Source organism: Trichoplusia ni, chromosome 1 (genome assembly GCF_003590095.1).
Source record: "Trichoplusia ni isolate ovarian cell line Hi5 chromosome 1, tn1, whole genome shotgun sequence".
In the NCBI taxonomy this organism is placed as follows: domain Eukaryota; kingdom Metazoa; phylum Arthropoda; class Insecta; order Lepidoptera; family Noctuidae; genus Trichoplusia; species Trichoplusia ni.
The window spans coordinates 4,093,247-4,108,721 of record NC_039478.1 but is presented as its reverse complement, the minus strand read 5'-3'; the positions used below and the strand labels follow the sequence as shown (position 1 = coordinate 4,108,721).

Sequence of the window (15,475 nt, the reverse complement as noted above, 5' to 3'; positions counted from 1 at the left end):
AAAGGCAACATGTGTTGTATAAAGGTAACGTTTAAAACTGGTCTGCACACCAAATAGTTTTTATATTAATAAATAATCTTCACAGTTATAAACCAGGAATATTGCATGTTGTCCGACAAACAACAGAACTAATGCAACAAGTAGAGGAAGGAATAGTTGAAACAGGTGAAACTATTGTGACGGATCAAGTTACAAGTGCGACTTGCATCCGCTAAGCCGAGCTACGGTTAGAAGACTCAATACAAGTTTGGCGATCTTAGATTCGTAGCGCTACGACTGATTCGACGTAACTACGCAGCTACACCGAACATTCGATAACGTTGATACAAAGCGGTGAGCGGTTGTGTGATAGAGCTACACAAGGTGCTAAAGATCATGTTTAAACCGATGAAGACATTCGTGATGTTAATATCAACCAACTATGTATACATCTCCTGTAAGAAGTTGTATACAATAATAAATATCTTCAACAGGTATAAAACAAATCATTATGAAAAACATAACTCTGCAGTAATGGCGAAATGAATTGCAACGCGATCGAATGAAAAATATAGCGACATTATCACAGTGGCGTCCCTGCAGGCTGCAGACTTTAAGTCAGCCTTTAGTTTGGTCGGACTTTTAATCAGTATGGCGCGAAGCACATTACATTCAAGCTTAGCTATCGGCCAAGTATCGGCCGATGCTGTGATAGCTAGTTCGGTATAACGTTTTTCAACGACCGCAAGCTCCTCGATTGCTAGTCGGCCTAAAGTTGCATTTGCTTATGACGTAGATACAAGGTAGTCACGACCTACTTTGAAAAAAAAAAATTCTTTTCTCGTAAGAATTAAATATAGGTATTTAGAATACATATATACGTGATACAGAGAAGTCGGCCAACTGTTGATGGTTACCTATTACAAGCTCCCGCTACCGACCCGAATACTTAGTAGACGCTGTGTGAGCTCTAGCAACTCAACCCGATTCAACTATCGGCCAACTTAAAGTCTTTAGTCTGCGGACGCTCTTAGATGAAACCCTCTCGGACCGACCTACACTTATTAACGAAGCTAATATCAATCTACGTAATAAGATTTGATTTAATGAGCTACTGAATTGAACTCTATATTAATACATTTTGAATCCAGTTTCTATTGAAGCATCTGAGCTAGTGAGGTATCTGTGGTTAGAGATATCGATAGTTTAATTAGTATTACATGGAAACTCGAGATATTATTTTAGTTCTTCCGCTGGCTTAGCTTTGTAGGATTTATAAGCATGTAACTTGTGAGCGAGAGTAAGATTTGGTTTAACTGCAGGAGTTACAAATACATGAAGGATTGCCGCAACAAGTTTCCTTGTTGAAACGGTATGGTATGTAAGGTTCGTGAAACTCTGAGTATAACATTTGCAGCCTTTAACGAGTATCCGATATTAAATTGCAGAGATGGATTCTTAATGACTTGTCACGATCTTAAAACTGTGAGTTAGATAGATATATTACCTTTAAATTAACACAATGTACTGACGCGTCCCACCATTCTTAGTACATTTCTATACATGAAGACTTGTAATTTCTTTTATATAATTTGTTAAGTTTTTGATACATCTTTAAGCCTAACATAGTTTCATAAACAACCAAGGAAAACGATAAGTGTACAAGATCGGATTTAAAAAATAGTCCATAGAATGGAAAAACACTGTGATATTGCTCTTATATTAAAAATACATAAATCGCTTCCACGGACGCAGCAAGGAGGATTACTCTTACTTATATCCCCTTTGATGGTACAACAAAACAGATAAGAACTACTGGACCAAGATTCTTGAATAAAAACAACATCTTCTCTAGTACCAAGATACTTTTCTAAGCGACAGCTGCTTTTCAAAGGGCAAGTTACGCATGTAACATATTACGTAGTTTATAATGCCATCAACTGAAGGACATCCGCGTAACTGCATAAGCTCTGCTCCCATTTCATTGAAATCACAGCGTTTACCTAGAACATCAACTAGGTTGAGTGTCACAAAGAAGCTTTATTGCAATTATTAGAAAGTGCAAGGACGATTATATATCAGCCTTGCGAGATAACCTGTTCCCTGTTTTGAATTACTCACTCTCATCCAATATGGCTCTCGATTGAAATCTGACATCGCCTTATTGCATTTCTATCCCGTGGAAAATTTATAATGTTTGTATAAACATCGTTAGGAAAGGTATTAGTATAATATCGCTTGGGTTCGATAAACATACTACGACGCTATTTGTGGAAAAACATCAATGTAATGCGTTCTACACTAAATAAATTAAAAACCTAGTCTAGTATTTTATCGGTATGCTACATTTTATAAAGGCATGACTGAAATAGAAACTTTTTAAAAGCACTTAATGTTTACAGCATGTTTCGTAATATGATAGAGAACCTTTTCGAGCTAATTACTTAGAAATCAATAGAACGACTGGAATGAGTTTAGTATCCTTAATAAATGATATTTCATTTTTGATGTACATATACATAGTTGTTCTAGGTTATTTAGCTGAGCAATGATAGTGACTGCAAGCAAACGCCGGTGGAACCTCATCCAGTCTGCGCATATTGGAGTTACTTTTTTTTCGTCAATCGGTTTTTTTAAACAGTCCTGAGGTTCACCGTTACTGTGATACCATATTTGCGCTCGCATATAAAGCTTTGAAAAAGTGAGTGGTTCGAGCCCGGCCACATGTCAAATATACCAACTGACATAACTCAATTTCGTCTATCAGACGCTTAACAGTTTTTTGATAGAGAACTGAATTCGGAAAGCTCGTTATAATACTATCCACCATACGTTTACCTTAAAGAGTAGTTAGTCATTTACTCTATTTTACAATAATATTAAAATAAACGACCTCGTCGTCACCACAAATTCAGTTACAAAATACAGGAATACATTAAAGTGGTCCCGAACCAACGCTTGCACAAAGCAACAAGCTGATGTGACAATATGACACAAGTATAAAGCCGTGTTACTCGTGCGAAGCCGGGCCAACTCGCTAGGAAATGCATATTTATACGACTTCCAGGTATCGAGGGGTATTGTTACTTATATATAGCAGTACCTTTCCGTTTGAACTTTCTGTTAAGACGTCACTAGAATTCTTCGAAGATATTCCTTAATGCAATCCTTTCACTAACATCGACAGGCTTGTACGTTATTTTGATGGGAATATAAAAGAATAAAATATAAAAGGCTACTTTGTTACCGATGTAACTAAATATTAACAGTGGATGGAGTAAGGTGAGTTCCAGCGGCCCACGCTAGTGTCTAACAATACACGAGCGCGCTACTCAGTCATATGACATGCGCCATTATACTCGATTCCTTAATGAATGAATAACCAACAAAAGATACAATACCATATAATCTTACTTTTATTTTTACCTGGCGCTAACCTTTCGCACACTTGTTTGCAAGAGCAACCATACACGAACTGCTTGAGCTTTTAAATTTTCAATAAAAAAAAGCGAAGGCGAGTGCCACACGTGCCATGAACTGAAGAACTTTTACGGCGCGGAGTGTGAAATCGCGTGAGCGACCCATAGCCTCAGCCACAGTGTATGTCGCCATTCCAACTATATTTTTGTTATTAAAAAAACTTCCGATCTAAATAAATAATTTAATCTTTTTGTCGAAAAGAATTCGTGAATCACACAAATTCTTGATCTTCGCGGGGACTCAATTCGCGACCCGTCGCGCGCTTTTGGTTTGGCTTGATGTCCCTTCGGCTACCCCTGCCGTCATGTTACGATTGACGGTAGTAGTTTTTGATGTTATGTCTACATAGAAGACAAAGAACTCAAAGCTTCAAGCTGTCTATTTTGAGGGCACAAGATCGAAGTACCAGTTCAAATATCCAAAAACACAAATTCGGTCAGACACAAACGATGAATGGACGAAATAAATGTCTCTATCTATAAACATTTGTAAAGCACGTGGTCGCGTTCGATCAAAGGTGGTTCTCCCCCTGTTTGAACATCAGGGGGCCGATAACCAAGGTCACCGAGTTCTCGTCAGGGAACAACATGCAAATCAGTTACTTGCATAATAGTACTCATCCCGAAGTCTGTAATCACATTAAATCCTTCAATCTCGGTGTGTAATCGATCCCATATGTTATCAAAGCATTAACCTCACTTATGGTTACGTAAATAATATTATAGTAACTCGTTCCCATCTCGCTTCTATTCCAGGGATATGATTTAAATTATACTTTGTTTGTTTATTTTGCTGTAAGCAATTCCTAGAAGTGAAAAATTCTTGTATATTTCCCTCCTTCGTATGCTTTCCTATTGCTAAAGCTTTTACTATAGCATCTTGTTGGTTTAAAATATTTAATTAGCTTTAGTAGATCCTGCTAGATATTATTTACTTATTTTCTCCGTTATTAAAAGGATCGATGTAAAAGCTTAGCCAATGTTCTCGGAATTGATGCTCATTGTATCGATAAATGACAAAGATATTTAAACCCAACGATAAAAAATTCCTTGCTTGTTGTTAAGGCTAACAATATCAGTGAAATCTTTTTTTTAGGGATTACCTTGTACCAAGCAACAATTATAAAACTGTAGCCTCTACTACAAGACAAACGATTCAAGATATAGGTAGGTCAAGCCGTCAAAATAACGTAATTATTTTATTATGAAATGAAGTACCATCGACTCGATAAGAAGATTATAACAAATCTCAGAAAAAAGCTTATAGAGCCAGTACTTTTTTCCGCAGTTTTGTTCCTCGTCATTTATTTTTGCAAAAAATTCTAATACATACAAAAATTTCGTCAAAAAGGAACTGGGAATTGCACGTAAAAACAAAAAAAAAACATTCGGCTTTCGTCCTATGAACTATGAGTAACAGAAATTGATGAAACGGGACTTGCAAAGGTATCAATACAAAAAGTATAGACACAGTCTTTGTGAATATTGGAATTAATTAAAAATATCAGTTGTTCCTTGACATGGTATTTACTACCAGTACACTCTAGAGCAACGTCCCAGTATCAGACTAGTTCGCTCAGTAATCAATACAAAGGAATATTTTACATTGATAACAATGTTTTATCGAAATCCATTTCATTTTACGTATTATTTTTGGACAATGGATTATCTTGTTTCTCTATACGATACGAAGCTTTTTGTTTCTGAATAAATTGGATAGTGAATATTATTAATTACTTGATTGAATTCTGTTTGATGTTTGTATACGATATTTTTTGTATACATATAATAGTTATTACTCCATCACAGAATAAAAGGTTTGTATGATAACCAGTATTTATGCGGGCGGAAGCAAGTTTGAATTAAACGCATCCTGTATTTTAATAGTAAGCCAGAAAGCGGGTCTCCAGGTTTAGGATTTTTTTAACGAGAAAGAATATTCTCTATGTAAATGCAGACAGTCTGAACACTAACTAAACATAGCATTAGACTTCTAGTAGTTGAGGTCAATTGTCTCTGTGGCTTACTGATTTTCAAGGCATTTATTTGAGAACGAGCTTCTTTTTTTATAATTATTAAATGAAATAGCGAATTAAAACTACGACTAGTTTTACTAGAAAAATAATGTAACAATCACCATTTTCCCATAAAAGTATGCACGAATAGTGCGAGTGGTTGAGATTATCACGCCATACAACTATGCGCGACGTGTCGCGGGCTCGATTTCCATATAGGACAAGCATTTGTGTGATACACGAATATGCTCGTCCTGAGTCTAGGTGTCTTTGTGCAAGTGACTTTAATGTTTGAGAAACCCCTTTATCTAACCAGAACTTACTCACTTAGTTGCATTCTGAAAACCTTTTTTAGTATCCTTAGCATGGTGGATTGATCCCAATATCACAAAATTCCTAAGTAACGCACTCGTATGACACGTATTGCATTACATTCAATATTCAGTTATAAAATTCTACTCCATATATCTATAACGGCATTCTTCCTGCGCGAATGACATAGTGAAGTTTTCAAATTAAAAAATCAATATGTGATCGGGAACATGAAGTCTTAGTTATTTATGGCAACATTGCTAGAATGGTACATCCATATATATATATAACGGTTCGACCAGGACTTGAAATATAACAATAACATGTTCTAACAAATACATGTGTGTGAAAAAACGTTATTTTAAGTTTTACGAAAGTATGCACTGTCACAATTCGTAAGCAAACGCATTTTATTTCAAGCTGAATTCCAGCCATTCGTATTGTACCAAATGACGAAACGAAATTAAAGAATTGTCGTCTGCTTATGCTTGGGAAATACAGTCCCAAATACATATATGCGAAGTTCTTTCAAGTGCGGATCGCTTGGTAAGAAAGTGTATAACGACTTTAGGACGCTTATAGTTTTTTAAGAAGACACCAATATTTTTGGGGGTTGGCTAAGTAAATATGTCTAGGCTCTTACACATAAATATAAACAAAAGAAGTGCAGCATCTTATAAAGGTTGCGTGATTCGCGGCGACGACTATCGATCGACTTTCTTTAGGTGCAGTTTACCTAATCTATAATTAATCGCCGGCCTCTGGTAGTGTATTATTCATATTTATTGATCATCAAATGTTTCTTTATAACCTTTCTTGCCTTGACATGGAAACTTTGAACTGCATAGGATCGGGACAAAAAGCATTGCTCGCCAAACGACCGCGGCTGAAGGATTGTCCGACCGCTACGTGGAGCAATAAGTACATTAATTGAATTTGGAATTAAGTGCTCATGGAGTTGATATTTACGTGAGTGATAGTAATTGAGGTTTGTGAATAAAATATGGACTTGCCAGCTAAGAGTGCACCCTAACACGCAGAGAGTTGTACCTCGATGGACGGACAGGTAGGCGGTAGAGTGACGTGACTATAATGAAGCTGAGCGGCACATACGTGCAACGTGGAAGTTGGGCCGCGATCGTGATAATATGATTTCTTTGTATCTGAGAGCAGTCAATTGCCATAGGACACGGGGGTGACAGTTTTTGATGTCCGCACCCTGTTTTTAATTAAGTGAATTCCACTCGCGCACTAGGGTTCCCCCTCGAACTAATTACTTAGGCTGGGACTTTCGAACGTGCTTTATGCATATACTAATAGCAAAAGTTTCACTAGGAAGTGCACGTAGGTGCTCAGAAATAACATTACAATTATTGTTTGAACGACAAGTAAGACACAAACGGACATCCGTTAATTTTCATTAATTATTATTTGTTTAAGTAAGAGCAGGATGTAGTTTTATTGTAGACGGGTCAGCTTGAAAATGTATCTCTAATAATTCAAAGGAAATCAGTTTTAAAAAAGTAACCGTTGACGATGTAAGTACTAACCTGTGTTAATTGGCAACTGGTGAAGATAAAAATCTAGTAATTATTTTTCAAATATATTTTAAAAGAGTAAGGCGCCGACATTTTAGATAAATACCTCGATGAAAATATTTCTAATAAAAGGACAAAAAAGGTCCTTGGAAAAGAATTAAAAAGAAAACATTATTATATTCTCCGAAAGTGTAGGAAGGATCTTAAGACGACGGCAGGTACCGAGACAGTGCTAAGTAGGTACTAATAATCGGAAACATAAATATAAAATAAATAATTTTCTTAACATTTACAAGGTCACCTGTATGTTCAGACACTCTCGAGGTATAAGGAGGATTAAAAACAATTATTGTTTTATTTTATTTTTTAGTTTCTAATCCACTCATTTTAATAGGCTGTTTAGTGAAACTGATAGTGGACTAGAAGCGGTAACAACCAATCACAGCTTTCGACACGCGATGATAAACTTTTCTGTCGCTCGGTCTTTAGAACTAACCCCCGGCTTGTTAGTCCAGGCCGGCGTGTAACTGTTTTTGAACAGTTGCGGCTGCCCCACGATCAAAGGCTACGTCACCCAAGGACCCTCTGCCTATGAAGTTGACGACAGTCACTTAACAAGCGCAGCATTGTCACAACACCCCAGAGTGTTGTCGCACTTGTTTTTCTATTATATACGCCACGTTTAATTACACACCTTTTTGCTTCCCGATGGTCACTACAGACCGTTTTCTGCGATAATTTTCTCCGACGTTATATTGCCTGCTCTTTGCCAATATTAAGAGCGATAGTCGTTCATAAAGAATAAAATGTGCATTATTAAAATATATTTTTCAGGCGGCTTTAAGGGAAATACAGTAAAATAATAGGTCACGTGACATTATTTTTACATTCGTTTGTTTATTGTAGTTAGAATGAGAAAATAATTTATACATTAAAATATTGAAAACGACAAGTGTGAGAGCCAGTGATGCACGCGCTAAAGATATAACCTTGATATTCGCATCGTTTGCAATTCTCTGAAATACTCAATAATGAATGCAACGTAAACGAATCCATCATGCATCTAAAAGGGTGATCCATCAATTATCAATACCGTTGACGAATTATTTTTTATTCATTTAAACAAAATCATTTCTCACAACGCTAGACTTGACGAGAGGTATTAGTTTTATATTCGTGTCCACTTCAAAAATTTAGAAATTAGAGTCTGCTCATTAATATTATTTTTCTCGGAAGAACTAAATCCTACTTATCAATAATTTGAAGTATTTCAAATATGTTTATTTTGTATTTGTAATAACAATTTTACTATGGGCAAAAAAACTGGGTTGGCAACAGATAATGATTTGAAAGAGAGTTCGAGGTAACTGCGTAATTTTAGTTCTCGCTAAGGGTTACACCGAATACCTTTAATTTATTATTCGTGGAAGCAATATTCGCTGTTTCCAATATGTATTAAAATCATATTTCAATATTCATTAAAACATATTTTAACAAATTTTAAAATGTGATATGTGCGTATTAATTCACTTCGATCATTACATTATGCAGTAAGGCTACAACACCGCTCAAATAAATAGAACCGGGCGCAACTAAAGCTCAATTCAATTAAGTGAGAGGGAACGCCGCGCTAGTCAAACGGGTAATCGAGTCTTAGTGCGTGTTCGGGACCTAATTATAGTTCCTGGATATGAAATGTGAACGGAACAACCCTCAACTAGCATATTGGTTCGTTTAACAAAGCAAGGGTCCTTGTAAAGGCGTTTCTCTTTTAACTTGATTTGATGCAAGTTGAGTTCCTCTTTGTGTTACTGTCACCTGCGAACGTACTGTGTCTCACGGGTGGTTAGCCTCGCTGGCATGCATCTCTTCATCTTTTTGTGCAATCGAGAAGGAGAATTTTTTAAATTTGCTGAGTTATGATGCATGATAGTCTAATTAAGTTATGCAATATAAGTGATGTTTAGGAAATTTAATCAGCTTTTAGGATGACGTAAATCTATGTAGAGCCAATATTAAGACAATGCCAAGCATTAGCGTTGATATCCTTTGTGTCAAGATACGCGGAATTAACAGAAGCGTTTCAATATATATGAAGCATAGTTTCCAATATCAGATAATGATGTGCAACCGTGTGTGTGACGTATTCGTATTTATAAATTGCAACATCGTTCATTGCAGAAATAGTGGAGGTAGAATTATTTCACAAGGTTGCACAAGCGGCCCGCGGGAGGCGGAGGGGAGGGCAGGTCCACCCCGGGAGTCTGGTGGACGTCAAATATTTTTTATTCGAAAATGGAAGGGTACCGAACTAATTAAGTGCAGGGCTTATGGATCTGACGAGTGTGTGGAGCGTACACAAAATTAAGAGGCGCGCATTGCCAACTCTCAATGGCGAACATGCCCAATCAACTACAATTAGCGAAATTTAATAGGTTTCGTAGGCAATTTAATCTGTCATATCGAATGATGGTAAGTGCGAGGTCAACTGAGAAAACCAGGTAGCTGTACAACAACTTTGTGTATGTTAATGGGCAGAAATTCATCGTAAATTATGAAGTACGACTGCATTATTTTGATTACTATTAATTTTTTGTAAGTTAATTCGTAATACTTTACAATCTGTCAAGGCTTTATGCTCTGATCGACAGTTTTAGTAGACTTTAATAATAAAGTCTATCTATATTCTTAGTAACCATTTTTGTGTATCTACCGTAAAATTGACATCTTTGTCGACCCGAACGCATCTAAATAGATTTCGCACGATAGGCAAAGATAATAAAAAATGAAAAAATACAATATATTTAATATATCACACAATTCGAGGTTTATAATGTATGTAAACCCTGGATATCGACAAGTTTTAGTATAAAGAAGTGGGTGATTATTCCTGATCTCTAGTCTTTAAAAACATTTCCAACTTATTAATTATAATGAATACGGTATTGTACTGATATCCACAAAATCGTAGTTTTCTTAACCGTGTCACATGTTCGCGTACCAGGTGGTAAAATGCCTATCGAAAGAAGCCTTGAGTTAAATAGGAAAATATTTTGTTGCTTAAAGTATAGACAACATTTAGTCATCAAAATATTTTAGCTAGAATTTTAAGGAAAAACACACGTATATATTAAAAAACCTTCACAATACCTTATTTTAAGATTTGCTTCGCAAAGTTCTAAACTGAATCCATAGTAATGCTAATTTAGAGTTACCGAAAATAAGAATAAAATAAAATTAAATAAGAATAAAAATAAAATTTATTCCCACACTAAGAATTCAATTTTTACGGTTCTTATAAACGTCACGTGAATCAAGTCACCTAGACTTATAACGAGCTTTGTTTTTACAATTCAGACGGTATAAAGTCTATGGGTAAGTTTGTATGTAACATAAATGTTTAAGTAAGGAAGTAGTAGCTTTGAATCATGAATATACAATAATTTTAAATACCATTTTAAGAAATAAACCATTGTCCAAAAAGTCAAAAAATGTAAATAAATATATGGGTTGTAGAAAAGCTTGATACCACGCTATGATATAATCGAGGAGCAAGTTTAGCATCAAAAGTAGTTTTGAAACGCTAATCAATAAAGCAGTAAGTTCTAATAGTAGACAAAATAAATAGTCCCCAAGGCGATGGATTACTTCATTTTGATATCAAATGATTGCTGACAGTACAAAGGGCCGATCGGTGTAGGTCACCGCACACGCAGAACCCACTGTGCGCGAAATGTCGCCGGTTCAAAAAGTCACAAAGTGTTTGCTCTGAGCTTGGGTGTCTTCGTGAATGTGTAATTTGAATTTTTTTGAAACCCCTCACGATATAAGGATTAAAAACCATTGTACAAATAAATAATTAAAAGTATTCACAAAATTGAACGAATTCGTTTGGCCTTAGTTTCGCATATCAAAATAAAATGCCAAGAAAAAACTTTGTTCCCTGTTCTGAAAATTTTTGATCAAGCATTCCTGCGGCAAATCAATGAAACATCTAAAAATACGTGAATGGGAACACTACAATGTTGCACTTCCAACCTCGGGAATACATTAAGATTTAATCAAAAACATTTTGCATGGAGCACGGGGCTGAGTTATCTCAATCTGTATGAATGTATGTTTGCAATGAGTGTTTGTGTAATGTAACTTTAGTAGCATGTTATGAGCTCCCGCAAAGGCTTGTAGCTCTAAAATCCATAAGTAAGCCACACAAATTACATCAAAAGTTGTTTATTTAGTAACAAGTCGACTGGGTTAAGAAAGCTAGCTTTGTCGGGGCTTGGTAACATTTTTTTTTCATCTAAACACCACTTAACGAACCTTTTTGTAAGGATTTTGTTATTTTATTATTCTATTGTCTTCACTTTCAATTTATGGGTTCGTTAACCTTAGAAATCAAAACAACTCAGTAGCCGTAGGTAGAGCGTCTGAGGTACATGAAATCGGCCTCTAAAATAGACGCAAGACTGACAACCTTATTGATTTACGCCTACCATCAATGCAAGCATAGATATCTAGCTGTAAAAATCTATCGAATTAATGTAAAAGTGATACAATGAATAGTGAATAAATAAATCAATCAATGTATTATTATTAACTCTTTGCATTTACATATTAATATTTTTTTTTCTAGATCATAGATTTAATTGTGATTTGTAGTTATGACCAAATAATATTTTGAAAGTAAAGTAATATATAACGAAAGTCGAGTATTTGTTACTAAATATATTGCACCCGCAGATTGGCTGACTGTTTAAGTTAGAACAAATAGACTGCGGTCTACTGCAAGCCTGCAGCGTAATTATGGGGGGGTTTAAATGTAAAATCAGTTGATATACACTAATGAAAAAACGAACAGCTTTAAACAGTATAAATGCAATGTTATCAAAGCCAAAGGTTGCTATAACTATGGATCGAATCAGAGGAAATAATGGAACAATCTACAAAAAATCCACATTTTACATTTTATGTCAGTGCGGGCAGACTACAGTAGGGCTGTAGGGTTGATACTGTTCGAACGAATACTGTTAGAATTGTTCCATGCCCCGAGGTTGCAACAGAAGCGACAAAAATATATTTTCTTGAAAAGCTAAGTTTAAAACACGGGCGCCGCCTCTGAATACGAAGCCTTAAGTTTCCAGCTTTATTCTCATTTTTTTATTGCTTAGGAATATTTTAAAATATTTCTGGAAACTAAATTCTCGACGGCATATTGTCTAACGAAGTTACGACAAAGATAGGCAGAGGTAATAATAGTGCAGTTCTGAATACTTTAAGCAGCTTTGCGGAGGTTAGGTCACAGTGCGTTGGGTTCCTTTGCGTCCACACAGCACATGACGCGCGTCCGTGTCCATTTATTTGTGACATACCACAAAGCAAAACACTAATAGGGTCTCTTCCTTTGTAACCAGCACTACAGAATGGAAATTGAACTACATTACATTGCAGAAACGAAATCCGAACATATTTAAAATTGGAAACTTAATCCTGACAGACATAAAATTTGTGTTATTAAATTTTCCATACATTCACCAATGAGTAGCGAACTCAAAAGGAGACTTAGCGACCATTTCGGAAAACTATTAATGTGTGCAGTCGGTATGCACGTACACGTACCTACGTCATGTAGAATAATTAAAATTTAATCAAAACTGTAATGAGTGTACCATTTCATATTTAGGTAAAATACAGTCTCTGAAATAGGTCAGCTATTATTTAACTTTCTATTCACGTTTTGGTCAATTTTAGCAATCTAAATTAGAACCACTTTTCAACATTCGATGAGTTTTGCAGGATTACGTAACCAGGTTGTTGAAATATGTTAGGGCATTTGAGATTTTTGGAGGAGCGGGTGCGTGAGGCGCAACTGTGTGTAGAAAAATAGATTTAATGTAAACTTAGAACCTACCTAAGCATGTTTATGTCTAGAATTAAAATCCTTGCAACTAGATGCGCTTTAAGATACAACATATTACATATTTCTGCCTTCAATATTTTATTTCCCTAACGGTGAATTCTCGACGCGCAAAAGACGCCTGCGACATACACGCCTATGTTACCGTGTTGATAAAATTAGGTAACATTAAATAAGAACATCTATGATTGAGTCTGATTGCTGCAAGAAATATTTACCTAAAAAATCCAGCCATATGCGAATCATACTTGTAAAAGAGTTCCACTATTTATAATAACCGCTAGTAATCATATTTGTATTCAAATTTAAGGTTTTTTAGTTGTTCCCTTTTAGCGGCCGGAGAAATACAACATCGGTTAATACTTAAATTATTTAAACTATCACGATTTTTGAGATACACTTTGGTACAGACGGATTGACAGTGCCTTAGTTACAGGGCTCGTTTTATCAGGATTTTGGTCAGAAAGGTCTGATACCCAAAGCTATTAATTACTTGTTGCAGAAACGAAGCATATTCGACGGGATTGTGTCGTTTTATTGGAAAGCTATTCTTTTCGGCCGTTTTTTAGCTTCAGCATCAGATCAGTTTTATGTCACCGTATGTTTGTAACGACATTAGCATGCAAAATCTCGGGAAATAAGGAAGTTGACCTTATAAAACTCTCATGATTTTATCATATACAAAGGGACAGGTGAAAAGAAATAAAAGCTAGTAATAGTAACACATTCGGAATAATACTTTAAAAAAAACCTTAGTATTCTATATGGAATATGAAACGTATATTTTCGTTATGTTTTATAAGGTAATAGTGACTTAGGATAGAGTCGCAAAAAAAAGGAAATAAACATCTGTTCCTCCGCACTAGATGATTTGTTTTACACGTTAAGAGTGAGTTTATACGAAGTATATAGTTAGGTGACGATTGTAAACAGGCTTACTGTAGGCAACGTATAAGCATACGGCAATTATTACGCGAGGCGAAATTGCTACGCGTAGCTTATCATTGTATAAGCAAGAACGCAGCATTGAAGATGTTCGGAAATACAATCCATTGCATGACGCTCTCTACTAGCCGGCGTCCGACTAAGTTTGTTGTGATAGTAGTCTAATATAATTAAAAATTCCCTATCAACACGTCGGATTCCATTTCAAATTGAAATTGAAACCAAGATGCACACTATGGCGACTACTTTTGATCCACAATATTCATTAAGGGCTACAAGCGTATTGTATGCATTTATCTGGGAGATTCAATAAACTCTCCCCTCCGGTGTGCCGGCCATGCGATATTCTGCCCTAATTGCATCAGATAAAATCACTATTCATTCATATACTCAAATTTTAATAACGCAAGTTTGAGTTGCATTAATTTGTCGGCAGACGGACATCGATAATAGGCTTTAGCTAGGGTTCCTTTTATGTCCTGGTATAACATTCCCGGTGCAATTTACAAAGGGGACCTGAACGAAGCAGCTTAGTTCGTTTGTAATTTCATACAGATACAAATTTACCCCTTATTAAGAGTCCACACGTGCGGTTTAATTGATGCAGCTGTTATTATATATGCAATATCAACAATTAAAATTTGTAAACACTAAATTTTCTGGGTTTATGCTCGTTCCATTTCAAGTAGTGTCTCGGGGAACAATTCTATTGTGAAGAACCCGAGTGAGAGCTTATATGGAACACCAAGAGTTCATTGAAACGGCAGTTGAGAAGACAAACCAGTTCTGCAAAATTACAAGATCTAAATGGGATGGAATAACAATAAAAACCCGTGCAATCCGAAATGTTTGAACAACTTGAGATCAACAAGTAACGGTCGGCTCATTTCTGCAAATGTAAATGCATCAAAAGGGCACAAAAGAAGTATTAACAAAATTTGCTTTAATAACTAGATGCGGAATTTAAAAGCTTTAACGAATCCTGTTTGGAGCGGGTGTGACCATGCAAATATTATGACGCAATAATCCAACAAATCCATAACACTGCATGTTTTCTAGAATACAGATGCCTGCTTACATTTGCCTATTAATAAAGCAGTTTTGCAAAATCATAACTTGATGCCAGTCGATAACACTTGAGAACCAGCTTAACAAATAATATTTTAATTACAATGAACCGGAAGATCATCCTACAAATACCAGGCAACAAAGTCGGTATGTTTCTATTGTGCTATATATTATTTTCTGCTATGCTATCACGTTAGGGCATCTCGCAAGATCGGCAGAGTATAA

The 15,475-nt window shown here is 35.8% G+C and overlaps 1 protein-coding gene across 3 annotated transcripts in view; it reads right to left on the bottom strand.

Moving 5' to 3' along the window:
* Positions 1–15,475, bottom strand: part of LOC113508782 (PHD finger protein rhinoceros) — a 45,641-nt gene that overhangs the window by 21,733 nt on the left and 8,433 nt on the right. The window lies entirely within an intron of this gene.